This window comes from Myotis davidii, unplaced genomic scaffold (genome assembly GCF_000327345.1).
Source record: "Myotis davidii unplaced genomic scaffold, ASM32734v1 scaffold363, whole genome shotgun sequence".
Taxonomy (NCBI): Eukaryota; Metazoa; Chordata; class Mammalia; order Chiroptera; family Vespertilionidae; genus Myotis; species Myotis davidii.
This window is the reverse complement of record NW_006294069.1, coordinates 444,676-455,466: the sequence shown is the minus strand read 5'-3', so window position 1 is coordinate 455,466 and position 10,791 is coordinate 444,676. Positions and strand designations below refer to the sequence as shown.

The window sequence follows — 10,791 nt, the reverse complement described above, 5'->3', positions numbered from 1 at the left end:
TCTCTCCCTCTCTCTCTTTCTCTCCTCTCCTTCTCTCCCCCTTCCATTCTCTCTAAAATCAATGGGAAAAACAGTGAGGATTAACAAATTAAAAAAAAAGATGGAGGTAAAATTGAGGATGAGTTGGATAGGAAGAGAGCTGGGTTGGGGTTGAAGATGGGAATGGGGATAGGGTTGGGCTGTGAAAGGAGATAGGGCTAGAATGGAGGGGTGAGGGATGGAGTGGGGGTTGAGGTTGGGGGTGAGCAGAGAGATGGAGGAAGGGACAAAAGGCGGGAAAGGGTCAATTGGAGAGACCAAAATTATTCAGGGACCTTTGACTGATGCTTCCGAGATGCACTCTCCTGGAGGTCATCGTGTCATTGCCCTGCTCCTGGGCATGCTGCCAGCCCGGCCACACCCATCCCAGATCAATGGCTGCTTCTCCACTCAGGAAACCACCTCCTGTGGTCACATAGTCCAGCCAAGTCAGTTTAAAAGATTGAAACATCTGCTGAAGCCTGCGGGCGAGTTCAACCAGCCGAGATCGGCTTCTGCAGCAGGAGAGACTGACATGCGTCTTCAGAGGAGGGATGGAGGACTGTGATTGGGAAGCAAAGAGGGCAGGGCCTGCCTGCGGGACCTCTGTCTCCTGAAAAGGAGGCAGGCGAAAGTGGCTCCCCTCAGCCCCCTCCTCATTCAAGTACGGAGATGGAGAGACTCATAGAGGGGCTGTGGGCATGGGGCCTTCTTTCTGTCCCTTCTCGTACACAAACTCCCAGGCAATGGCCAGTCCCTGGCTGTGTGTTCGAGCCCTGTGCAGGCAGTGGGTGTGCTTCTGGTCCATGAAAACTCAAACTAGAAGGAGGGAGGCTAGACATCAGGAAGGACTTCCTGGCTTGGAAGGATGGAGGATGCACTGGAAGCGAGGGCAGAGGAGACCCTCCATGGAAACTAAAGGAAGGCTCTCCCTGAGACCAGGGAGGGGACACACGACAGCTTCCCAGAAGCCACGTGTCACCGGTCGGCTTTCCCCTAGTCTTGAACTGTATCGAGCCTTTTCCTCTCCTCACATGGGTGATGAAAGCTGTTGGTTGGGGGGCCACGTGGGGTCAGTGTGTGGATGAGACAAAGATGGGAAGCAAGAAGGGGTCCAAAATCCCGAGTGGTTTTTTTTCTTTCCTTCCCAGGAGCAGAATCGAGAGGATTCTGGGGCTCCCTGAGCCCCTGGGAAATAAAACCCTCTTGGGGGGGCAGGGGGCCTCGGCAGGCCCTGGAGCCGGGAGCTGAGCTCGGCAGAGGCAGGACGGGCGGGGCTGGGCGGGAGCTGGGAGGACATGTGCCTCTCCCCATGGCACCTTCTCCTCTGAGGATCCCTAGCCCGGCCTGGCCCACCACCAGAGAGGAGCCAGGCTAGTGGGGAGACCCTGCTACTGCCTGCATCCTGGGGGTCAAGGAATGACCAAGGTGTTGCCATCACCTGAGCCAGGCACGATGGAGACCGGACTGGAGTGCAATGCCACCCTCCCCATCTCACCCCCCAGTCAGCCCAGAGGAGCTGGTGTTGTTCAGTGGGGAACAGAGAAGGCTGTGAGGCCTGGCAGAGCTGGACCCTGTAGCCCTGCGACTTCAGACTCCAGGGAGGACTTCATGGCTGTGAGGGATTAGGAAAGCGAGGAGGGGGCAGTCCTGTCTGGCGTGAGAAATGACCAGCTTAGAGGCAGGGGGGTGGATGAGATGACTTCTCAAGAGAATGGACCCTCTCCACGGGGTCGTTTTCCTCTGATCAGCTGGGTCTGGCATAAAGCACATACAAGCATATCCCCCCGCCCCTGTAGGTGCAGAGAGAAGAGGCAAACACGCCCACTTGGTAGAGTCTACACTTAATCTAACTTGCTCTTTGGACATTTAGGGAGGGCCTGGGGGACTCCACGGGGAATGCCAGAACCTTACCTGATCAGGTAGCTGGTGGGGAGGAGATGTGGGAGCCAGAGGAGGCTTCCTGCTGCTCCGGCCAATTCCCTCTGGCATTTACTTCCCAGCCCCCAATCCTAGGTTTCAAGGGTCTGAGAGCTCCCTGCAGATCCCAGGTTTGCTCACTCGGCCCCTTGGCTTCAGCGTTCTCTAGGGAGACATGTTCCTAGACCCCCGGGGGATTCTGCCTCGAGCTCAGCATCAGGTACCGGCCACAGCACCTGTTTGCCACCTGTCTGCTTCCCCACCAGGTGCACTGCTCCTTCCTGCAACCCAGGCCTCCCCCCGGGCCCCAGGCATCTAGAACCCAGCCCAGGCTGCTCGAGATGTTGCCTGATCCATTGGCCAACACACAACCTTGGCACCAGCAGCCCCCAGAGCTGGGTGCTCCCCTTTCTACTTGGAAAAAAACACTAAGTTGGGAATATGCCTCCTTGCCCTTCCGCTCAAGTTCTTCAGTTCAAGCACTTCCGAGTCATCATCTCCCAGCACAGGGTGGCTAAGTCCACCCTCTTAACACACAGAGGCTCACACAAACTCCAACCAAGACCAGAATGAAAAGCTCCGCTACAGCAAGAAGGATTGAAGTTAGACAACCTGAAACAGGAGCGAGAGGGAGGAGCATGGCGGAGAGGGTCCTCTTTGGCCTCCAGGCACTCACCCACTTCCTGAGTCTCCCTTGAGCTGCAGTGAGAAGATGGGGAGGACCCCAGTGCTCTCAGTCACTTCCCGGCCCCATTAAAAAAGCAACCCCTCCCACCCCAGGCCCTGGCCGGCACTGCTGGCCTCCACGGCTGACTGGGGCCGGGTCTCCTCTTACCTGCTCAATGAAGCAGGTCGGCGTGGGGCCCCGAGGCTGGGGGGCCAAGAGCTCGGTCCGCCTGTCAGTCCGTCAGCTCGCCCGGCCGTCCCGGGTCTGTGCTGACATCAGGTGAGGGGAGGCAGTTGCTGGGTGAGCCAATAATTATGATATCAGCTTCCCCTTGCCCCGAGGGGCTGCTGCCAAAACGGGGAGAAGAGCAAGGTGACTAAGAAGCTAGTTTGCTCCTTGGCTCTTGTTTGACAGGTACGGGCTCTTGTGCCCGCCCCAGCCGCGCCCTGGTCCCCCCAACCCCTCCCTTCTCCTGAGCCAGCCCAGGCCCCCTGTCTCTGCCAGCAGGCACAGCCTGTGGCCTGCGAAGGAGGGGGTTGTCCCGTGGCCCCCACCTGCACTCAAGAACGGGGATGTCAGCCCCCGTAGGTGGGGCACTGGCCTGTTGGGACATGCACACGTGTGTCAGGAGAGCCGGGCCACCACATGTATGTTCATGGAGCCGGTGAGAAGGTTCTGGGGCGTAGCTCTGGGTGGTGGCCCCGGGGTCTCTGAGGCCCGGTGTGGACGAGTGGTAATTGTGGCTTCTCAAGGGCCAAGCACAAGCACAGATGTGCTGAGAATGCTCTGTCCCTGGGGTCTGGCCATCTGTCTGTCTCTCTATGATCCCTCTGCCACCTTTGGGGTGTCTCCTTGTGTGTGTGGGTGTGTGCACCCATGTGTACATGTGTCGTGACTCCCTGCGTGTGTCTGCAGGCACGTGTGGCTCTCTGTGTGTCTGTACGCTCATCTCCTGCTTGGTGTGCATCTGCATCTAAGTCTTTCCCCGTGTCTGTGTGGGAAGCCGTGTCCCTGTATCCAGGCCGTGTCCGTGTCCTCTTGTGTGTCCTGTGTGTCCATGCACATATCTGTGCTCTGGGTCAGCAGTCCTTCCCTGTGTGTGTATCTGTGTCACTGAGTGGGTGAAGATGGGCCCCCGTTCTGTGTCACGATCCGCGGCCACTCTTTATGGCCTAGCCGTGGTCGGCAAACTGCGGCTCGCGAACCACATGAAGCTCTTTGGCCCCTTGAGTGTGGCTCTTCCACAAAATACCGACTTCTGCGCATGGGCCACGAAGTTTCAATCACACTGTATGTGCGCGCCCACACGTGGTATTTTGTGGAAGAGCCACACTCAAGGGGCCAAAGCCGCACGTGGCTCGCGAGCTGCGGTTTGCCAACCACGGGCCTAGAGAATGGCAACAGAAGCCCATGTGGTTGTGGCCTTGGTCCTGGCCCCCAGAGTCCACCTCGAGAGTGGAGAGCCTGGTGAGCCCTGGAACCGGCCCCACTGCTCCTCCCTGGACTCAGGCCTGGGGCCTGCCCCTGGCTCCCCGTCAGCTTTCCCTGCTTCTGCCCAGACCCTGCCCCCACCACTTCCTCACTGCTTCCCTTTTCATCATCTTTGTCCGACCTGTCTCCTGTCCCTGGCCATTCTTTCCCGCCTCTCCTTCCCCTTCCTGTCCTCAAAGCTCACTTTCATGTCTTCCTGGGGCTAAAGGCTCCAGGGACCTAGAGGTAGATCTCTTGCCCAGCAAGACCTGGGATTTGGCTTCTGGCCTGAGGGTGTGGACAGGCCAGCTCCTCCCCTCTTACTCTATCTCATTCCAAGGAGGGTAGTAAGGTCAGCCTTGGCTAGGTAGGATGGGGGGTGGGGGTCTTTTGGCGCCAGTGTGGAGTGGACTAAAACTTTTGGAGACTTCTTTGTCTAGGCAGGGAATATCCATTTCAGAAAAGAGGGTGCTGAGGCAGATAGCAACGCGCCCATCTGCGAGTGATGGCTAGCTGTGTCCTCCTCCATACGTATCATTCCGAGCCTCCGTGTCCTCGTCTGTTAACAAGGAATAATATTATTTACCCATAGAGTTGTTGTGAGGGTTAAGTAAGATTATGTCTAAAGTTCTAGCACCATGCCTGGTATATACTAGATGCTCAATAAATGAATACGTGCCCCCTTTCTCTTCACCAAGCCCAGTGGTGCTGGGTGGGACATGAGGATGTGGTGGTTTGCCCAAGTGGGTGTAGTAATTGTGTTCTGGGGCTAGAACAGGGGTCCTGACTCAGTTCACCTTCCCCTGGGTCTCACAGCAGCAATCAAAACCCTGCTCCTTAACCTAATAATTGATGAAATTTCACAGTGAAAGAGCAGCTGTCGGGACCTACTAGTGTGTTTGCGACTTGCTCCCTTCTGATGTATGGGGGGGGGGCCTAATTGTTTCTTCTAGACTCCCAGGTAATTCCATATGGGTAATCTGGGCATGAAAGTTATAAATTGGAGGCTGCTCTCATTGCTATCAATCAACATTATTCTGAATGGCCCTAACATTGCAATAAGATAAGAAAAAGAAATAAGGGACATAAATATGAACAGGAAAGAGGCAAAACCTTTAAGAATTACCAGTGATGTCATTGTTTACTTAGGAAATCTAAGAGAATCAGCTGAAAAACTATTAGAACCAGTGAAAGAAATTATTAAGGTGGCAGAATCAGAATACATGTTAAGTATAGAAAAATCAAAGCCTTTTCTATACAACTAATTGGAAAATATAAGGAGACATAACCTGCAATTCACAGTAGCAACAACATTACAAAATACCCAGGGATAAACTTAATAAGAAATGTATAAAATCTACAAGAGGAAAACAATAGAACTTTACTGACAGACACAAAATAAGACCTAAAAAATACATAAAGGTATATCATGTTCTTGAATTGAAAACTCAGTATAATATTGTAAAGATGTCAACTCTGGCCTAAATAATCTATAAACTGAATATAATTCAAATCATAAGTCTAATCCTGCCCTGGCTGGTGTGGCTCAGTTGGTTGGAACATCGTCCGGTACACTGAAAGGTTGAGGGGTCTATTCTGGGTCAGGGCACATACCTAGGTTGTGGGTTCAATCCCCGGTTGGGGTGCGTACAAGAGGCAACCGATCGATGTTTCTCTCTCACATCAATCTGTCTCTCTCTCGCTTCCTCTCTAACAATGGACACATACTCAGGTGAGGATTAAAAAAAAAAAGTCGAATCCCTCTCCCCCAACTTTACAAGTTGACTCTAAAGTTTGGGGAAGAGTACATACATGAGAATAGCTTAGAATTTTTTAAAAAGGAGACTAACAGGGGAACTTGTCTTGCCAGATTTAAAGCTGTTCAATAAGCCTTCTGCAATTAAAACAGTGTGATTTGGGTGCAAATTAGCAAACAAATTAGTTGGAGATAATAGAGTTCAGAATAAACTTGGGTATTTGTGAGAACTGGGTATATGATAATAAGGTGTTTTAAAGCAGCTGGAAGACAAAAATTCTTCAATAAATGGACTTGGGATAATGGGCTTTCCATTTGAAAAAAATAAAGTGAAGCCTTACTTCTCACTCTACATAAAAAAATCCAGATGGACTCAAGATCTAATATAAAGTGAAAACCATACAAATAAATAGAAAATATATAAGAAACATTTTCATAATGATGGAGTGGAAATGGCATTTTTAAAGCATGACCTCAAATCCAGAAGCCATAGAGGATTATATAACTTGGCTAAGGAAAAATTAAGTATTTCATTGGAGTAAAATATGCCGTATAAAGTTAAAAGACAAAAAAACAGCCTAAAAGAAAATCTTGCAACACATATAACAAAGAGTTGGTATCCACAATATATAAACAGCTCTTCTAAAGAAGTAAGAAGAGACAAGCTCAGAGAATAATGGGCAAAGGATATAAGAAGCAATTTACCAATAAAATGCAAGTGGCTAATAAACCATTGGAGTAAAATATGCCGTATAAAGTTAAAAGACAAAAAAACAGCCTAAAAGAAAATCTTGCAACACATATAACAAAGAGTTGGTATCCACAATATATAAACAGCTCTTCTAAAGAAGTAAGAAGAGACAAGCTCAGAGAATAATGGGCAAAGGATATAAGAAGCAATTTACTAATAAAATGCAAGTGGCCAATAAGTGAAAACACTTGCAACTTTATTAAAAATCAAGGAATTTCACATTGATTTAGGGCCGGAGGGTCCCAGAAAGGTTGTGATGGGACATAGGACCGATCATGGTTTGACCTTCCCACAGTGAAACTCGGCTTCTGATGGGTGAGATGAACTTCTCTCTCTTCTGAGAGAGGATCCGCCTCTGCCCCGGGAAAGGGTGTGGGCCGGCTCCTGCTTTCCTTTGGGAAGCACTATTTCCTCGTTGCATGCTGTCTGGGAGCTGAAGCAGGAGCCTCGGGAATCCCAGAGAATTTTGGAATGAAAGGGGGTCTGTGAGGTCCTTCTCGTTCTCTGCCCCCAAACCGGACCACCGTCCCCTTCTCTCATCATACCAGCGCCTCAGAATCCTCTCCCGGATCCAGAAAGTCTGTCCTGGTGCCGCACGTTACCTCTAGCTGCTGTGGTGTTGTCTCTGCTCCCTTGGAAAGGACTTCTATCTGGCGGTTTGGTCCCACACACTCCTGCACCCTCATTTCAGGGCCTGCATCTGTCACTGAGCTGGGCTCTGGCCTGGATGGGCTGTAGCTAGGGCTGGTGAGACAGACTGGGGCCCGGGGGCTCTGTCTTTCTGGAGCCTGAAGGTCTAGAACGGGTTCACTGTCTATTGCTGGGCTCTGCCCAGGGCTGGGCGGCTTTGAACCAGTGGCAGCCCTGACCAGGGATGGAAACCCCTGGGGCCAATGTCTGCCATGCTCCAGTCTGAGGCAAGACTCCAGGAGAAGGGGGAGCATGTGCCCACCCTTGGGAGCCCCCGTGTGCAGGTGGAGGCCCCTCCCTGTAACCCACATTAGGACTGGCCATATTCTGTCCACTTCTGCTCAGTGTGAACTGGACTTGCCTTCCTTAGTGGGTTTCTAAGACGGGTCTGCTACTTCGCAGGCCTTCCGTCTCACTCCATTGGCATGGGAGACACTGAGGAACATCTGTGGCGGCTCTGGGCCTAAGCATAGCTGCCATGAGCCTGCGGACCTCATGTAAAGAAGGCTTAGAGCTCAGCCAGTGTGGCTCAGTGGTTTAACATCAACCCATGAACCAGAAGGTCACGGTTTGATTCCCCGTCAGGGCACATGCCTGGATTTTGGGCTCGATCCCCAGTAGAGGGTGACAGGAGGCAGCTGATCGATGATTCTCTTTCATCATTGATGTTTCTATCTTTCTCTCCCACTCCCTTCCTCTCTGAAATCAATAAAAACATTAGAAACAAAGAGAAGGCTTGGAGAGGTCTGGAATTAATCAGGGTGGGCTTCTGGGGGGAGACCAGGCAGCTCCTTGGCTGCGGATGATAGAGGAGTGCTGGCCAGAGCTGTGGAGGGTGTGTGGCAGGGGCCCTGGGTTGGGAGGTCTGAGCCTGTTCTGGTTGGCTGACCCTCTGGGAAATCCAGGGAGTTTCCAAGCCCAGAGCTTGGGGGTGGGGGGTGTCGGGTAGGGAGGGACATAGCTAGAGTCCTGCTGGGTGGGGAGGGCAGGCTTCTCCTGTCTTGTCTTAATCTCTCCTGCTACTGGGAGGCAGGGTTGTGGAGGTGGGGAGGAGCAATGCCGGTGTATGCGTGTTCACCGTGCGTGAGTGTGTATCTACACGTCTGTTCTCATGCTCACATGTGCCACCATGGGTGTGCAGCTAAATTGTGGAGTTATAATGTGATGCTGGGCATGTCCATGCCAGAATCTGTGTGTGTGTGTGTGTGTGTGTGTGTCTGTGAATGACTGGGTGTTTGAAGGGTTGTGAATTCCTGTGATAACTGTACACACATGAGTGTCTCTGTGTGTGTGTGTGCGTGTGTGTGTGTGTGTGTGTGTGAATGACTGGGTGTTTGAAGGGTTGTGATGCCTGTGAATAACTGTACACACATGAGTGTCTCTTTGTGTGTAACTGTATGCAGGTATCTATGTCTGTGCTTGTGTCTGTGAGTTGTTCTATGTGTACCCAAGAACCCATAGCTCTGTATATACATGTCTGTGGATCTCCCACCCTTCCCTGTCATAATCTTTTTTTAAAAAATTATTTTTATTGATTGATTTCAGAGGAAGGGAGAGGGAAAGATAGAAAAATTGCAATGATGAGAGAGAATCATTGATCAGCTGCTTCCTGCATGCCCCCAACTGGAGGTCGAGCCCGAAACCTGGATATGTGCCTTGACCAGGAATTGAACTGTGACCTCCTGGTTCTTAGGTCAACGCTCAACCACTGAGCCACACCAGCTGGGCCTGTCACAACCTTTCCAATCAGGCTGCTCTATTCCCTTCCCTGACCTCTGTGCCCCCTCCTCTCCCTGCTCCCTCCCTGAGGTTGATCCAGGGCTTTTGGAGGCCCTCAGACTCCCTGCCCCAGCAAAACCTCAGGACTCTGCTGACCTTGACTAATGGAGCCCAGACTTGGGTGGAGGCTGTAGGGGGCACCCTCCTCAGCCTGGCCCCGACCAGAACCTGGAATGTCCCATTCCTACCCCACCCCTCACCCAGAACTCCCTGGCTGCACCACCCTCCCTCCTGCACAGCTCACCCCACCCTCTTCAAGAAGCAGCCTCCCCTCTGCGACTTTGGGGAGACAGGGAAGTCATGGCCTGAGTCCCCAAGGGCCCTTACTCTGGGGTTGTAACCCCCAGCGCTGCCCTTCACCTGAGCTCAAATCAAGGTGAACCCAGAGAATGGAATCAATAGCCTACTCCTACCTTGTCCATCTCGTGACAAATGCCCCTTTTCCACATGCCAGGTTTCTCCTGGAAAAACTTGGCCTGACATCTTTTCTGGGGGCACTCTGGCCGCCACAGTTGCCTCTGGGGCTGGTGCTGGCCAGCAGGAGAAGAGTGGGAGGCACACGGGGCCTCTCCCAAGGCCCCAGGGCACAAGGGCAGGGAAAACAGTAGGAGTTGGCTCAGAAACCTGGACCTATGCGCAGCCTAAGATGACATTGGCCCAGAGAGGCCAAGACATTGTCTGAAGGCCACACAGCAGCCTGCAAAGGGGCTCTGAGGGTAGCATGTCCAACTTTCCTCCAGGAGCAAGAAGCCCCCAGTGCTTCTGACACATTCATTTATTTATATAATAATCGCAGTGCCAGGCCCTGTGCTCGGAACACACAGCTGCCTCCGGCAGACTGTCCTCTGGTTGTTTCTGGCCTCCTTGATCTCCTCCAGCAATGAGGAGCTCACTCCCATAGCAGGGCCAGAGTCCCAGCACTGCCCACATTCAGCTGGTGGGAGACCCCAAAGTACCTCGACTTTTCTGGAAGCCACGAGTGAAGGGGTGCGGGTGCCCAGGCAGGAAGATGTGGACCCTAGTCCCAGCACCGCCCCATCCACCTGCCGCGGCCCGGGGTACGTGTGCAGGAAGGCCGAGCTGCGAGGCTGCTTGCACAAACCTGACCTGGGCCGACAGGCCCTTCCTTCAAAGGCTGGCCGGTCCGTGCCTCTTTATTGCCCAGCTAATGACGATGATTAGGCTGACAGGTGCCGCCTGCCTCCCGTCCGCCCTCCCACCTGCTGAGGGGATGGTTTCTGAGCACCTGGGGGAGGCCTGGCCCCCAAGCTCTGCCAGGGGCCCCACCACAGCGGACCCCTCAACCCCCAGGCCAGCTTTTGTCTCCTTCCTCCCCGGAGAAGGCAGGGCCAGCTCAGTCTTTATCCCCTGAGACTGCTGTGTGACCTTAGTCCACATATGACCCTCTCTGAGCAGGACTGAGGGAGACGTGGAGAGGATGGGTGGTGGTACGAAGGGTGAGCTGATAACAGTGGGCGGGGCATGTGCCCCTGAGAAGCACAACTCTCTTCCCCAGCCAGGGCTGGACTAGGGTACCCCCCAGGGTCTAGAAGAGAGTGGTGGCAGAGGGTCCTCCTCACCGTGGGGCGGGGCTGCTCCTTGGGGAGCCCCGGCACTGGGGCAAGCCACTGGCGGAGCCCCACCATCCTGGGTCTGGCCCATTCCCAATGGTGGGGGGGCTTGGCCTGGGGCCTTGTGGGGGTCTCAGTGTGGGGCTGGGTGATTTTTCATGTGCTTCAT

At 53.2% G+C, this 10,791-nt stretch overlaps 1 protein-coding gene across 3 annotated transcripts in view; it reads right to left on the bottom strand.

Annotated features, from left to right (window-relative positions):
• Positions 1–3,018, bottom strand: part of FOXN1 (forkhead box N1) — a 28,338-nt gene extending 25,320 nt beyond the window's left edge. For all 3 annotated transcript variants that reach the window (XM_006768015.2, XM_015566724.1, XM_015566723.1), the window contains exon 1: positions 2,774–3,018. The gene's annotated coding sequence lies outside the window, so the exon portion shown is untranslated. The remainder of the gene's footprint in view (positions 1–2,773) is intronic.
• Between the last annotated feature and the right edge of the window lie 7,773 nt (positions 3,019–10,791).